Here is a 13,069-nt window from a genome sequence, read left to right on the forward strand (position 1 = left end):
CAGGGATCAAACCCATGTCCCCTGCATTGGCAAGCGGATTCTTATGCACTGGGCCACCAAGGAAGTCCCTCCCATAATGGTTTTAGCTGTATCTCATTGTTTTAGACACATAGTGTTTTCATCTTTGTTTTCCAATCTTGTTTGAACTTACAATTCTGACTTTCTTTTGTTCTCAAATGGAGTTTTAAAATTTGAGGAGGAGGTGCAACTAGAGATTATCATACTAAGTGAAGTAAGTCAGAAAGAGAAAGACAAAACTTATATGATATCACCTATAGGTGGAATCTAAAGTATGACACCAATGAACTTATCTATGAAACTGAAACAGAATCATGGACATAGAGAACAGACTGGTGGTTGCCAAGGGAAGGGGGTTGGGGGAGGGATGGAGTGGGAGGTTAGGGTTAGCAGATAAGCTTTTATATAGAGAATGGATAAACAACAAGGTCCTACTGTATAGCACAGAGAACTATAGTCAATATCCTATGTTAAACCATAATGGAAAAGAATATTTTTAAAAAGAATGTATACATGTGTATAACTGAATCATTTTTTTGTATAGCAGTAATTAACACAACACTGCAAATCAACTATACTTTGATTTTAAAATGAGTAAATAAATTTTGAGGAGGGTTTTTTAAAATATTTTATTTATTTATTTATTTGGTTGCACTGGGTCTTAGTTGCGGCATGCGGGCCCCTTAGTTGCAGCTCCCTGGCTCCTTCGTTGTGGCATGCAAACCCTTAGCTGCCGCACGCATGTGGGATCTACTTCCCTGACCAGGGATCGAACCCAGACCCCCTGCATTGGGAGTGCAGAGTCTTAACCACTGCACCACCAGGGAAGTCCTGAGGAGGGGGTTTAATTTTTCCATATGGTTGGGTTTTTGTCTCATTTCTACTTTTTAATTTCTGGTTTTATTACTTGGTGGTCAAAGAAGTCTCTACTATTTCTACTTGGGGGAAAATTACTGATATTTTCTTTATAGCCATGGTCAAGTTTTGTAACTATTCTCATGGGTGTTTCAATGGGAGACATATTCGCTGTTTACATATCCATTTGTTTGCACGATGCTGTATTATCACTAATATCAACCTGATTCATTATTTGATTCGGATCCTCTGTATCCCTTTGTGACCTGTGGCTCTTGGTAAAGCCCTTTAGCCAGTGTGGTTGAGCTGACTCATCTCTGTTCAGCTGGCATTGTACAAGGGTGATATCAGAGTGTGATTCTCACCTCTCTCTCCTCACCTTGCCCTTAGCTTGTTGGCTTGATATAGGAGCCCAGCTCGGAGAATTACAAGGGTGGTAAAGTTACAGGGTCATCCTTACAGCCCTGGTTCCCATCAACCCAGGGCTTGAAGACAGTCGCAAGGTGTGACCTTCCCTAACACTCTTGAGTCCTCTTTTGCTCTGAGTTCTCATCTTTCCAAGTAAAGATGTTGGCCAGACCCTTCCAGACCCTCTTACTTACTTTTAGGAAATCTGTACCTACTTAATATCCAGGAGATAGGCAGGGACTCTCCATGCCTTCCTTAAATGTGTTAGAGATATCTCTGTGCGTCTGGAAGGTACTCTTGCCAATTTGCTCAACTCTGCCACATTCATTTCAGATGACACGTGCTTCTGTTACTTGCTCCATCAATTTGTCTCTGCTGCTGCTGGTGTTCACCTGAAAGGTGCTGGAGAGGGTCAGCAGGGCTTTCACTCTGCCACCTTTTCCTCCTTATACCCATCAAAGCCAATTGCTTCTGTCTCTTGCCACGTTCTATGAAAGCCAATAGCTGGATCCTCACTAAATTGAGAGACTGTGTGCTGAAGTGTCTGACTCAAAATAAAAGCTATTAACTTTATGGATCCTTGGGGACACCTCAAAGGTCATTCTGAAACTAGAGTTCAGCGGGAAGCCCATGTGCTTGCTGATGAGGACAGACAAGGCATGTTAAGATGCCTTTGAGAGAGAGCACAATGGCTTCAATCATATGTCTTGAGGACAGAGAGATTCTCTCTATTGTGTCTCCCACAGGCAATTCAAAGTGGCTTCTACATAAGCAGAAATCAGGCTGCTCTGGTTTAATAATATTCCTCTTATTTTCCTGAGCAATACCAAGGAGTCAGTTGAGCTGTCTATAAACACAGTATTCTCAAATTATTTTTGCTTTTTCTTTACTATTTTACCTTTCTCTTTCTCCTTCCCATTTTGTTCTTTTTTCTTTCTTCTCCTGCTCCTGTAATAAATTTGAAAGCATCAGTGTTTCTAATGTCCAGGAAGTATTTTTATGACTCTTTTTCTTTGCTTTAGACCTTATTGGCTCTTTCTTTAACCATAATTCTCACCTCCTCATAGTATTTTACAAAACGGGAAATTTCTATTTACTGTAACTGGCAATTATTATATAAACATTCTTCATGTGTATTGGTCAGGTTTCAGCATGTTGTGCTGCAGAACAAACAACCCCAAGATCTTAGTGGCTGACCACCACAGTGGTTTATTTCTCACTCACGTGACATGTCAGTTGCAGCTCTGTGCCAAGTCCTCTTCATTCTGGATCCAGGATGCAGGAAGAAAGGGAAGATCCAAATGCAAAAGGGACAAACTAGCCAAATCGAATCCCTTTTAGAGGGCTTTTCCAGGAGCCCACCCTTTCCTGGTTCAGGTGGGTCACTCAGCAGCCTCCTACAGCACAGGCAGCTGCTCCAGCACCTGTTCCTAGTCTACAGCAGCCAGAAGCACTGAAAGGCCGGTAGCTTCCTCCAGCACCCCCACCTTTGGCAATTTTGTATTCAAGTGCTTCCATTGAGATACCTCAGTGGTATCAGGATAGCTTTCCCTTGTATGATAGAGGGCAGTTTTCTGGCAAGTTCCACTAGGGCAGACCTCAGTAACTTCTCTGCTGTTCAGTGAACCATAGCTGTGCCCAATCCAACAAAGTCTGGACCTCAGCACTGGGGGGAGGGCATAGGGGAGGGAAAGCTCTTTCTCAGCCCTGAGAGTCATGACTGCTCCTTATATCTGCTACTTCACCTGTATTCTTCAGAGTTCTCTTTACCTCTTACTAGGCAACCCCTCATTACTTCAATCCTCTGTTATAGTCAATAAGTCTTTATATTACACTTTCCCTATTCAAATTACCATGTGGTTTTTCTCTCCTGATTGAATCCAGACTAATACACCAGCCCAGCTTTGTTGGCTCACATCTCATTAGCCAGGACTAGCTGTCAGTGCTGGGAAATGTAGCTCTTTAGCTGGGCAGGTGGCCACTTCAACTAATCCAGGGTTCTGCTAACAACAAAGAAGGAGAGTTGGGGTCTTGCATAAACAATGTGCAGCGTTGACCTCAACAGAAGTACATATTGATAAGGATGCCTTCCAGATCTCCAGTCAAACTTCTCTGCTTTCTAGGACATTTCCCTTGACCACACCCATTGGTGAAAATCCCCACCTTCCCACATCTCCAGGTGAACATTCTTACCTGTCCACGTCTCCAGGCTCATTTCACACCATCCTCTCCGATACCATGGATCCCTTCCCTTGAAAATCCCCTCAGTCCTCTTAGAAAAGGATTAAATAAGCGGAAACAAATTCAACAAGTATGATTTGCTCTATTATGAGCATTACACAGACTGAATGTCCCACAGTGTCCCCCTGAAACAGGTGGGAAGGGGGCAAGGCACAACCTTTAAAAGAATGACATAGCCTTTGGATGTGACATAAACTGGTTAGAACCAACTAGGTCCAAGATGGCAGAAGATTCGACTTCCAGTATACCTTGAGCTTCATTTTATGCTCACTGTAATACATTAGCATATGCTAAATGACACCAGGGCCATGACAGTTCTGAGACTAACCATAAAAGGCCAAAAAGTGGGCGGTGCCCCAATTCCTGGAAATCTCCACCCCTTCTCCAAGATAGTTGGAATAATCCTCCCACTCATTAGCCTATGAAATTACCCAGCCCATAAAAACTAACCACCCATATTTCAGGGCCTCTCGCCTTCTGAGATGGCCCACGCTCTGTCCGTGGAGGGTGTTTCTCCCAGGGCCACTCTCGCCTTTCGAGACACACCATACTCCATCTATGGAATGTGTACCCCTCTAAGTAAATCCACTTTTTACCTATTGCTTTGCCTCTCACTGAATTGCTGAGACATAAAGACCCTGAACTTCAGTAGGTCCTGAGACCAGATATGTGATTTTAATCAAAAGACAGTGGATTCAAGTCCCCGTCTGGGTTTTGGCCAGGTTCGAGTCCCGGCCCATGGGTTCAAATCCCAATCTGAGTTGTGCAGTTTCACCCCAGTCTTTGAAAGCCCCTCAGTCCCTCCAGCCTCTCAGAGTCTCTAGACAGCCTGCCCACTGGCCCTCTATGTGCTGTGACCCATGTCGTGTCTGCCTCCCTAAACAGTTGAAGCCCCCTTAACAGGGGGACTGACCCAGCATCTGTCCCTTGCAGCTCCCTGCCCAGTCACCCTGGCCCCCAAGGCAGGGAAGGGCATCCCCTCCTTTCTCAGGGCGCTCCCCAAGCTCTCAGAGCCTGGGTCTGAGACACAGACATTATTGCTCCCCGTCTGCAACTCTGACTCAAGCACAAGTTCCAGCCAAGACGGAAACAGGAGGTAGTGATGGGAACTTGCTGTGTGACTGTGGGAAGGTTAACAATCTCCTTCTCAGGGGCAGCTGTGAGAGTTAAATGAGAAGGTGAGAGTCTTGCTACTCACACAGTAAGTTCTCAGTAAATGCTAGTTGGGGTATTATGATTTTTACAGTTGCTTGGCTAGCTCTTCAGAAAGAGGGGTCTCTCACCTCGAGGAGTTTAGGAACCTCCAAGTGAGTTCTGACCACTTTGAGGTCCTGGGGCATCAAGAGAAGTCACTCTGGGGCTTCCCTGGTGGCGCAGTGGTTGAGAGTCCGCCTGCCGATGCAGGGGATCCGGGTTCGTGCCCTGGTCCAGGAAGATCCCACATGCCGCGGAGCGGCTGGGCCCGTGAGCCATGGCTGCTGAGCCTGCGCGTCCGGAGCCTGTGCTCCGCAACGGGAGAGGCCACAGCAGTGAGAGGCCCGCGTACCGCAAAAAAAAAAGAGAAGTCACTCCGAAGGGACAGGAGGGGAGAGCAGCTTAAGCAGCCAAGCTCTCCTGGTGGATGTTAACTTGAATTCACAGGAAGTTTCACAGGGAGATCTTTCCAGAAATGCAGAAGCTGCATTGAAAGTGCACACTGCACCGCCATCTACTGGCCATGTCTTGGAAGGAACGTAGACAAGTAGACAACTGGTCACACTGCTGCTGGTTAATCAAGTAGATTCCTGGCCCACACTCTCAGGGGTACTGGGGTGTCTGCATGTTTATCGAGTCCTTCAGTGGATTCTTGTGCAGGTGGTCCAGTGCCCCCCAGCTCTTCCCATGAGGGGACCCTATTTTAAGGCATGAACAAAAATATTCACAATGATGTGAGGCACTGAAATGCACTCTGGCCCAAAACACAACCTGAATCTAATTATGAGGAAACATCAGACAAACCTAAAGAGAGTGACTGGCCTATATATCCTCTTCAAAAATGTCAAGGTCATGAGAGACAAGAAGACTGGGAAACTGTTACCAGGAGACTGTTACAAGGAGACTAAAGAGAAAGGAAAACTGAATGTAATATATGATCCAAGATTTTCATTCGTTATGTAGGATGTTATGGGACAGTTGACAAAATCTGAATATAGTCTGCTGAAAATAGTATTGTATAAGTGTCAGTTTCATGATTTTAATCATTGTACTATGACTATATAAGAGAATGTCCTTGCTTTTAGGGAATACACACTTAAGTGTTTAGGGGTAAAAGGCCAACGGGTTTGCATCTGACTTGCAAACAGTTCAGGAGGGAAATTTATGTATATATATGTATAATATTGATGAAGGGTGTTCAGGAATTCTTTGTACTCTTTTTGCAACTTTTTTAGCAGTCTGAAATTACACTAAAATAAGAAAAAAATTTTTCACAGCCCTACTGAGGAAATAGTGACATAATGCCACCATAAATCAGTTACACATTAAAACCTCACCTTTTTACAGAGCACTTAGTAGGTGCTGGACATGTGCTTTTCATGGTTTATCTCATTAAATGCTCACAGCAATCCTGTAAGAGAAATGCTACTATTACCTTCCAATTTTCACAGGAAGAAAGCTTCACCTCAGAGAGGTGAAGTAATCTGCCCAAGATCACACAGCCAGTAGGTGATAGAACTGGGATGGGCTCTGTCAATCCAGAGTCATAAGAATCCAACTAGCAGCACGTAGGGTCCACAACACTAGAAGACACGGTTCTCATTATTGAAAGGACTGAGGACCACTCCTGCAGTTGCCAGATTGAACTCTACCATATCCTCCAAACATACCTGGGCCTTGACTCTGCCTCTGTGCAGACCATTGCTCCTGACTGCCTTTTTTGCTGTCTTTAGTGTCCCTCCCCTACATCCTCTTCTGGGCTGAGAAACCTCTTCCCCCATAGCTCCTTCTCAAGCCCTGTACCTAGGAGGGACCTGTCCCTGCTGTGCAGTCCCACAGCCCTATACTTGTCCTTCTCTCAGAGAATATCCTATTCTCCATCTCCCGCTATAATCCTTTGGCAGAGGCAGAAGAGGGAAGCTATTGCTGGCTCCAGCTCTGCACTCAGACAGACCTGGATTTGAAACTTGGCTCTGCCGTTTACTGGCTGTGTGATCTTGGGCAAGTCACTTCACCTCTCTGAGCATCTTATAAGTAAAACAGAGCTATGATAACCCAACTCATTATAAAGAGAAAGAAAGATGAGCTATATAAGACATTTCCTATAATATCTGGCAAGCAGCAAGTACTTAAAAATGTTAATTACTATTCCTGTGTCCTACCTCCATAATGACTGTTTTAAATTTTTTCAGATAAATTATTTATAAGCTGTGACAAAGTTTTACTTTGATCATGCCACAAAGCCAAGTCAGAGTTCCCTTTTGTTAAGGACATTTCCCAGGAAAACAGAATGGTTGGATAAGCATTATTAAACTTGTATCTTGAATACAAGATAAAGAATGTCTGATAATCAGCTGAGTGTTTGGGTAGCTGATTTCTCCAAGGAGGTTTTAATCTTGTTAGAGTTTATCAGAAAATTGCTTAAACATTTATCAAGAATGCTAATTTCCTCCCAGAAGGAGATTGTGAATTGCATCAAGCAAGAGAGTTCCATACCAGATCGTGATGGGAACACTCTGCTCTTAATCAAACTCATAATAATCCAGGCTGACATTTCGTGGGGGTTCACTATACACCCAGCATGGAGCTGTGTCACAGGCCTAGCCTTGAAGCAGATCCTGGACGTATTTTGTCACTGTGCCCTGTTCTGACTTAGTTCAGTCAGACTATGCAGGAGGCTACAAAATGCTGGTGGAATGTGTGAATGGGAGCAGCGGCCATCACGTCCCAGGACTTTGCATGATGTGGGACACACACCCTCTCCTGTCCTGCACACCACCAAGATGGAAACAAACAGGTTTCTGAGAGTAGAGACCATCCACTGTTCCCCCAATATAATGGGATGTAAGTACATGACTTGGTTAGGCTTTCTGGTTCAATACTGTCAAGAAAGTCCTTTACCAGCTAGATGACAAAGTGCTTAATTCTGGCCACAGAGCCTGGCAGAGAGACCAAAGGCTCATTACCAAGCATGGATGCCTTTCCTCTGGCAGACAATAAAGAGCTGGATCCAAGCTGCTCATTAGTTTCTTTAGGGATTTGTTGGACATCTTGCTACTACGTGAACCAACAGATGGACTTGGCTGTTGGCCACAAGGATATTTAAGAAGGAACGGATCTGCCTACCCATTGTGAGAAGCAAAACACTGTGTCTGAAGGGGGTGCACTGCCTCCCATATGGTTTGGGGATGAAGTCAGTGGTCTTCAAAGTGGGGTCCCCTGACCGGCAGCATCAGTATCACCTGGGAATTTGTTAGAAATGCGAAGTCTTGGTCCCCACCCCAAACTTACTGAATCAGAAACTCTGAGGTGGGATCCAGCACTCTGTGCTTTAACAAGCCTTCTAGGTGATTTGGATGCAAGTTCAAGTTTGAGTTAAATTGGGTTAAGTTGTAATACGTTTTCCTCTGTCTTCTCTGGCTTCCCCACATCTTCTCTTCCTCCCCATCATCTCCCATCTTTCTCCTCTACAAACCAACACCTTCTCATAATCTCCTGGGATTGAATATAAGTACTCAGCTGGGTTGTGAGACCATCCGTGGATCACCAAGAAAGACGGAAGATTATCAAACTCCAGAAAATTGTCACATTCTCCCAGCTGAACGTTTGAGAACAGGCCTGCCTGGATGAGCTAGAAGACACCTTGATGGCATCTGAGGCCACAGCACCACATGCTTCTGAGGCAGAAACAAGATCAGGCCAGAGTTTGGGGTCTGTGCTGTCCTGGAGCCAGCCATGGCTGCTCAGAGGATGTTCAGAGCAAAATAGCTCAGGGAAAGAACGGCCACTGGGAGAAGAGGTGAAGAAATGGCTGTAGGTGACCACAAAGAGGCCTGGCACAATGCAGCCATGCAGAGAAAAATGCAACAGCGACAGGATGGATCTATGGAAACACACCAGCATGTACTGGGCTCTTGAATGGATTTCCTGCAGGTCTGGGAGCTGATATTCAGTGGATGTTCAAGGAAAGGGTGACTCCTGAAGGCTGGAGAACTTGGGACACTCATGTGACACCTACAAAAAGAAGGCACAGTCAACTGTTTCTTTTAATAAACATTTGCAATTCACCATGGCACATGCTGAATTTTAGGCAGAGGGCAGATCTGGTACCTCACTCTGGTACTATGGTCCCTTCTAGCAAGCTCTCCATCCAGCTCCACAGCCATCTCTAGGTCTACTTAGACCACTTAGGATCCCAGGCAGCTCAGGGAAACTAAATTTCAAAGCCTCCTGCTATGGACAGAGTTATGTAACCCCAAAATTCGTATGTTGAAGCCTAACCCCCAGTGCGCCGGTATTTGGAGTAAGGAACTAATTAAGGTTAAATGAAGTCATAAAAGGGAAGCCCTAATCTGGTAAAATGAGTGTCCTTATAAGAGACACCAGCCATAAAAAAGAATGAACTTTTGCCATTTGCAACATCATGGATGGACCTGGAGGGTATTATGCTAAGTGAAATAAGTTAGATAGAGAAAGTCAAATACTGTATGTTATCACTTATACGTGAAACCTAAAATATAAAACAGGTGAATGAATACAATAACAACAACAAAAAGAGACACCAGGGAGGCCACTCTCTGTCTCTCTCTGTCTCTGCTATGTGAGGACATGGTGAGAAGGCGGCCATCTGCAAGTCAGGAAGAGAGACCCCACGGGAACAATAATCTTAGACTTCCTGGCCTCCAGAACTGTGAGAAAATAAATTATTTTATTTAAGCCACCCAGTCTATGGTATTTTGTTTTGACAGCCCAAGATAATGAAGATAGCTCCCTCTGCCTGACCTCACCAGGCTGTCCAGTTGTCCTGGATATACTACAGGGTAGGACAGGGGATAGTTCAAGAAGTGGCTTCTTTCAGATTGCTAAATGGGAAGCAGAGTAAATGATTTCCCTCCTGTCCTCAGTGTTCCCTCTAATGCACCTTTCCCCCTGTCCACAGAAGAGACACCTTGGACCCAAAGTCCACAGAAGAGACACCTTGGACCCCTCAGCCCTCTGTCCAGGATCCAGTCTCCCTCACCAGTGGGCCAACACTAGCCTTGGGACATCCCAGATACTGCAGCCAGTTGTACCAGGAACTGGTCCCACCACCAACAGGCTGACACTAAATCTGAGACCCCCAGCCCCACAGTCACCCACTCCAGAACCCAGCCCTGCCCACCAGTGAGCCAGCACTAGCTCCAGAACCACCCCAGGATCACAAAGCCAGCAGCCCCATGACCCAGCCCTGCCAGCCAACCAGTGGCTGGCAGCCTCTACACAAGGTAGGGCCTGACAACAAACGAGACCAAGTGCCGGCCACACCTACCAGGTTGCCCACAGCAGTCAGTCTGCCACAACATGGAGCCCAAATAGTGGGCACCCCTAGAGCATATAGCTCTGGTGACCAGAGAGAGGAGTGTGCTGCTGAGATCCATAGGACGTCTCCTACAAAAGGCCACTTCTCCAAGGATGGGAAATGTAAACAACCTACCAGATACACAGAAATAAAAAGAGCAAATTAGGCAAAATGAGGTGACAGAGGAATATCTTCCAAATGAAAGATCAAGATAAAACCCCAGCAGAAGAACTAAGTGAAGCTGAGATAGGCCATCTACCCCACAGAGAGTTCAAGGTAATGATCATTAAAATGTTCAAAGAAGTTGGGAGAATATTGGATGAACAGAGTGAGAAGTCAGAATTTTTTAACAAGGTTAGAAAATATAAAGAAGAACCAGAGGTGAAGAATACAATAATTGAAATGAAAAATACCTAGAAGGAATTTCTAGAAAATTTCCTAGGAGGAGTCAACAGTAGACTAAATAATACAGAGGAATTGATCAGCAAGCTGGAAGACAGATTAGTGGAAACGAATGAAGTTGAAAGAAAAAAGAATAAAGATTAAAAAGAAATAAGGACAGTTTAAGAGATCTCTGAGACATCAAGCATATTAATATTCACATTATAGGGGTCCCAGAAGAAGAGAGAGAGAAAGGGGCAGAGAACATATTTGAAGATATAATAGCTGAAAATTTCCCTAACCTGGGAAAGGAAACTGACATCCAGGTCCAGGAAGCACATAGAGTCCCAAACAGGATCAACACTAAGAGGACCACACCAAGACACACTGTAATTAAAATGGAAAAAAATTAAAGGGAGAATATTTGAAGCAGCAAGAGAAAAACAACTAGTTACATACAGGGGAACTCCAATAAGAATACCAGCTGACTTTTCAGCAGAAACTCTGCAGGCCAGAAGGGAATGGCATGACATATGCAAAGTGATGAAAGGGGAAAGCCTACAACCAAAAATACTCTACCCAGCAAGGCTCTTTTTATTCAGACTTGATGGAGAGATCAAAAGTTTTACAGGCAGGCTGGGCTTCCCTGGTGACGCAGTGGTTAAGAATCCGCCTGCCAATGCAGGGGACGTGGGTTTGAGCCCTGGTCCGGGAAGATCCCACGTGCCACGGAACAACTAGGCCTGTGAACCACAACTACTGAGCCTGTGTGTCTGGAGCCTGTGCTCGGCAACTAGAGAGGCCGCGATAGTGAGAGGCCCGCGCACCGCGATGAAGAGTGGCCCCCACTTGCCGCAACTAGAGAAAGCCCTCACACAGAAACGAGGCCCCAACACAGCCAAAAATAAATATAAAAATAAATTAATTAATTTCAAAAGAAAAGACCTAAAGAAGAAATACATGGCGAATATCTTTTAAAAAAAATAGTTTTACAAGCAGGCAAAAGCTAAGAGTTCAGCACCACCAAACCAACCTTATGAGAAATGTTAAAGGGACTTCTCTAAGTGAAAAAGGAAGGACCACAACTAGAAACAAGAAAATTACAATGGGAAAAAATCTCATTGATAAAGGCAAATACACAATAAAGGTAAATTAGCAGTGTGTAAAGCTACTGTGAAGGTTGAAAGACGAAAGCAGTAAAATCATCTATGACTGCAATAAGTAGTTAAGCGATACACACAAAAAAAGATGTAAAATATGATGTTGAAAACAGTACATGTGGGAGTGGGGAAAGTAAAAAAAAAGGTGGGGAAAGTAAAAATGCAGGGTTGTAAAAATGTATTTGAACTTAAGAGATCGGGAACTCAAAATAATCACATATAGCCGCGGAGCGGCTAGGCCCGTGAGCCATGGCCGCTGAGTCTGCGCGTCCGGAGCCTGTGCTCCGCAACGGGAGAGGCCACAACAGTGAGAGGCCCGTGTACCGCAAAAAAAAAAAAAAAAAAAAAAAAAAATCACATATAGATTGCTATATACAGTGGGGGGAATATAGTAAATAACTATGGAGTATCTTTGTATGGTGACATATTGTAACTAGACTTATGGTGGTGATCATTTTGAAATGAATAGAAATACCAAATCACCATGTTATGTAACAGGAGCTAACATAGTGTTGTAGGTCAGTTATACTTCAAAAACAAACACATAAACAAACCCAGAGAAAAAGAGATCAGATTTGTGGTTATCAGAGGCAGAGGGTGAGGAAAGGGGGAACTGAATGAAGGCAGTCAAAAGGTACAAATTCTCCATTATAAGATGAATAAGTACTAGGGATGTCATGTACAACATGATAAATATAATGAACACTGCTGTACGGTATATATGAAAGTTGTTAAGAGAGCAAATTTTAAGAGTTCACATCACAAGAAAAACTTTTTTTCTATTTTTTTTTTTTTTTTTGGCTGCATTGGGTCTTTGTTGCCACACACGGCTTTCTCTAGTTGCAGCGAGCGTTGACTACTCTTCATTGCAGTGTGCGGGCTTCTCATTGTGATGGCTTCTCTTGTTGCAGAGCACAGGCTCTAGGTGCGTGGGCTTCAGTAGTTGTGGCACGCAGGCTCAGTAGTTGTGGCTCGCGGGCTCTAGAGCACAGGCTCAGTGGTTGTGGTGCACGGGCTTAGTTGCTCCGTGGCATGTGGGATCTTCCCAAACCAGAGCTTGAACCTGTGTCCCCTGTGTTGGCAGGTGGATTCTTAACCACTGTGCAACCAGGGAAGTTCCTCTATTTCTTTAATTTTGCATCTATATGAGATAATGAATGTTCACTAAACTTATTGTGATAATCATTTCATGACGTATGTAAGTCAAATCATTAGGCTGTACACTTTAAACTTATATAGTGCTGTATGTCAATTATATCTCAATAAAACTGGAAGGAAATTAATAATAATAAAACATACATACTACACAAAGCAATCTACAGACTCAACGCAATTCCTATCAAAATTCCAATGGCATAATTCACAGAAATAGAACAAACAAGTCTAAAATTTATATGGAACCATAAAAGACCCCAAATAGCCAAAGCAATCTTGAGAAATAAGACCACAGCCAGAGGCATCACACATCCTGATT

The 13,069-nt window shown here is 44.2% G+C and overlaps 1 long non-coding RNA gene across 13 annotated transcripts in view; it reads right to left on the reverse strand.

The window, feature by feature from the left end:
- The window catches only part of LOC109551330 (uncharacterized), a 64,043-nt gene that overhangs the window by 36,557 nt on the left and 14,417 nt on the right, over positions 1–13,069 (reverse strand). For 2 of the 13 annotated variants that reach the window (XR_012326308.1, XR_012326309.1), the window contains exons 5-9: positions 10,738–10,822; positions 10,025–10,185; positions 8,614–8,730; positions 6,054–6,127; positions 2,180–5,414 (exon numbers count right to left, since the gene is read on the reverse strand). This is a non-coding gene — a long non-coding RNA (uncharacterized lncRNA). Of the gene's footprint in view, positions 1–546; positions 5,415–6,053; positions 6,128–8,007; positions 8,731–10,024; positions 10,186–10,737; positions 10,823–13,069 lie in introns of those variants that run through there. The other 11 variants (XR_012326318.1, XR_012326316.1, XR_012326317.1 and 8 more) reach the window with 11 other exon arrangements.

This window comes from Tursiops truncatus, chromosome 15 (assembly GCF_011762595.2).
Source record: "Tursiops truncatus isolate mTurTru1 chromosome 15, mTurTru1.mat.Y, whole genome shotgun sequence".
NCBI classification, from domain to species: Eukaryota; Metazoa; Chordata; class Mammalia; order Artiodactyla; family Delphinidae; genus Tursiops; species Tursiops truncatus.